We start from the raw sequence: 4,329 nt of genomic DNA, 5'->3' as shown, positions 1-4,329 counted from the left end.
TATCCTGGTTGAGACAGATTACAGTGTCAATGATAGAATTAAACTGAAGAAATTTACATTGTTATCACTATTAATGTATGATATTCACGCCTGACCAATAACACAATGATTTTTTCTAGACACTGAATACCCAAAGTGCATAACAATGTAACTACTTTGCAAACTGAATGAGTAATGACTATTAAGTAATTATATCCAACCCTCCCTACTGTGTATTTGAGAGCATGACTATTCTACTACAATCGCATACCTTGACACGCTGTTTGTGCTGTAAAAGGGTTAAAAGGATCTTCAGGATCAACTCCAGATGTCTGAAAGAAAAAGCTCGAAGCAATGTTGATAATCTGGTCAAGTGAACAGGTATATATGCCCAATGGAGTGATGTGCTGGCACATGATGATCAGGTGTGGAACTGCAGTGCGGTTCAAAACAAATTTGCCAATTGGGACAAACAAAGTGTATCTTACATTGGCTTGTCAAAACAGTACACACCTCACCTTCTGCTTACAAATCTACACCCTGAACACACCAATATGCAAATGAATTAGCTTGTAAAATAACTTTCCCAGGAGAGACTAACCCATGTTTCTCCTTTGAGTTTAGAATAGAATAGAATAAAACAGAATAAAACACACTAGAATGGAAATAGATCAGATCTTTATTGTCCAACAGGGTAAAAAATTGTCTTCGGGTAACTAAAGAGACACAGCAAGGCAGTCAGTAAAACAAGCACACAGGCAAGGTTGCAATGCACATTAAACATAGTTCATGACTGACTTGGTTCTCATCAGACACTTTGCAGAGTTAAGAATACATTTTACTGTACTTTTTCCATCATTGATCTATAGCACTGCCAATCTAGCAATGGAAGCGGAAATTTCAGTGTCAAGTATCGAGATGTTTTTTTCTTTCACGTTTTTATGCAAAACAGCAGCACAGGATTCGAGTGCAGCTTTCTGTGGCTTTACTGAGTTAACAGTGAGAAAGTGGATGATCAACCATTATTTAAGTTACCATTGATTGGTGGTTTGCAGGACACATTTGTCAACCACATGTTAACCTTATCAGTAAATGCATTGATACTCAGCATCTTGGCTTTATACAGGCGGGGAGTTCTGGTCCTCTGAAATGATGCCAACGCGGAAGTAACTTAAAACTGCATTCTATCAAAAGGCCACCAGGGGGCGACCGTTTTGGTGTCAAAAGGACTTCGGTCTCTATACAAGTCAATGGAGAATTCACCAACTTCTCACTTGATTTCTAACCTCAGTAAACGTTTTCAAAATATGTTTATGGTCTCAATCGCTAGTTTAAAGCCTTCTTCAATGCAGTATGATGTTCATTTGGGACATTTTGGCCTCCCTGATTTTATATTTGACAAAATTTGATAAAGCTGGGTATGCATTAGGACGTGGCTACATCGTGATTGACAGGTTGATTGGTTCACAGGTTCAGGAGGGCGCCTCATGCCCCTCCTGATGCCCATATAAGTAGAATCCGTGTTTTTTGCACCGGAAATCTTCAAGATGGCGCTGCCCAGATCCAAAACTATTCGCTTCCAAGCAGCAGTCCACAAACCAATGGGTGACGTCATGGATGTTAAGTCCATTTTATATACAGTCTATGGCTTTATACAATATTTCATGTTTTTCAGCTTCAGCTGGCAACAAACCCAGTCAGCCCAAATTCTCATGCATTTTTTGTGTCTAATTTCATTTGGATTTAAACTTGTCAAATGTACATTTAACTTATTTGTCCCAATCCCTGTCGGTCATTAGTTCCACAGTAATACCCTTTACATTGCTTGCTCTGTTTAGTTTAGTTTTTCTTGATTTTTGGCAAACTGTCAATTTTTTCCCTCTGCAATTTTGCTGTGAATTGCTTCCTGGTCCATTTTTTATCCATATCATTCTCTTCCATTTAAAATGTAAACTTGAAGCAGGTCTTCTCACATAGAATATATTTTACATATATATTTTATTGTATATTGTTTATTTCTTTTTATATTATTTAGGAATATGTAATTGTATGTATATTTATGACTGTTATGCAACACAACACCTAGACAAATTCATTGTAGCTTATGGGCAAACCTACTCAGGAATGAGCATGATTCTGACTCAGATTTTGATCTCAATGTTTTATGCTGTTTTTATTTGTAATGTTTTAATGCATTATGTAAAGCACTTTGAATTCACCTTGTGTATGGAATATGATGTACAAATAAACCTTACCTCACCTAACAGGATCCAGGATTAGATTTGATGCCTGAATGCAAAGACGCACAACAACTCCCGGATAAGGTTTGATGGCTGAATGCAAAGACACACAACAACTCCCAGATCAGGTTTGATGCCTGAATGGAAAGGCACACAGCAACTCCCAGATCAGGTTTGATGGCTGAATGCAGAGACACACAACAACTCCCAGATCCGGTTTGTGGATCAGGACAATAATAAGTGGGCAGGTATGTACACAATGGAGTGATCAGGAAAATGAAGGGCTTGTGTGCAGACAGATGACCATCTGCTATAGGATGATTGGACAGGTGACTGGGAAAGATGGGAAAGTCAGAGGGCATGTAATGGTCAGGTGATTAATCTATGAGTCCATGAAATGCAAGGCACTGGGGAAGTGAGACTGTTGCTGAAGGCAGGTAAGGACACAGGATGGAAAAACTAAATACCACGGCTGTTGTGACAACGGCACCCCATGGAGAAAGTGTGAGGTGTATCAAGCTATAAAGGGTTGTAGCCAATTCAATGGTCTGTCCACTGACCATGATCGCTAACATGGATCACTGTTCACTACCACTAGTGGTGCTGAAGCTAGTGGTCTTGAGCCGTTAGTAAGTGGTCTGTGGTCCTAATTCCCCTTCTCCCTTTTCTGGCCGTGTTGGCAACACTGCCAAATAAATGTCTAAGATCATAATCCTTGATATATATTCTACATTATTCTATCTTACTGTTGCACTGTATGCTGCATTTTGTGTTGTACTATTGACGTTCTATGAATAAAAAACATAAATATAATACAACAATGTATATGAATAGTCAATTGGTTAGATAAATAGATCTATCTATCTATCTATCTATCTATCTATCTATCTATCTATCTATCTATCTATCTATCTATCTATCTATCTATCTATCTATCTATCTATCTATCTATCTATCTATCTATCTATCTATCTATCTATCTATCTATCTACTTTTGTTAATAAAAAAGGGAGTTAATATTTATCTGACTTCGTGTATCAATTGATGAAAAATTAATAAAGAAAAATGAGGATATGATACATTGAGATTGAGATTCATCAAGATGCATCAATAATCGTTTTAGAAATCGAATTGTAGACCTCTGAATTTCGAAATCGTGACGTGCCAAGAGATTTCTATGTTGCTGCCACAGCTCAATAACAGTTGCTCATCTGTGAGCTTTTGCAGATCGTGCTTCAACATCAGCTGCTGTCCGGAACTAGTGTAAATACTTCTGATCAATACACTGAATCAGCACCCACCAGTGAACCTCGCCTGGGTTTATTTTTTTCAATTTTTCCATACAACATACAGCAGTAACAGCTCATCAATAGCTCATCTATTTTAATTAGCTGCTGAAACTACTGGAGCGCGCAGCACGTGTTTGACACCGCTGTTTATAGGACGTTATACTTCATAAGTGTGGACGCTCACATTGTTATGTTTATAGTTATTGTTATAGTGATCATTCTTAGTGTGGACGGCCTTTTACATACCTATAATCATATCCAACCTCTCTCTGTATTTTACTGCTGTTTAGTACCCACCGGTGTATAAGACTCACCCCACTTTTAAATGAAAAAGAATCACTTTAATATGGTTAATATCATCACATCATTTTATACGGTAAATGTTGTAAGGCCTCTTTCACACTTGACTTTTTTGGATTGTTGGGTAGGCTGATATTCATATATTTAATCTATAATTCTGGTTTGTCTGAGGGCATATAACAGTATCTGCAGTGAAGTACAATTTAAAGTTTTACTGGTGAGCCATACATGAAGTCTGTGTTCACAGCACACCTAGAAGATTAAGCAGAAAATACTTTGCTGAAAAATAAGTTAATTCCTTTTTTACCATGTCTGATTTGACGTACAATTATAATATTAGGAATTGTAAATGATAGATGGGAGAGTTACATTTACTTTTATTTCCATACAATCTGCTGCACCACAATGATTGGATATTTGGTGTCATCATCAGGGAATAAACATTTTTTATGAGAAAATGTTAAAATAGTATTTAGCAGTATTCAGCTCCAATTAGTTACTTTTAATACTTATATTATTAT

Source organism: Scomber scombrus, chromosome 7, assembly GCF_963691925.1.
Source record: "Scomber scombrus chromosome 7, fScoSco1.1, whole genome shotgun sequence".
Lineage (NCBI taxonomy): Eukaryota > Metazoa > Chordata > Actinopteri > Scombriformes > Scombridae > Scomber > Scomber scombrus.
This window is presented reverse-complemented; position numbering follows the sequence as displayed.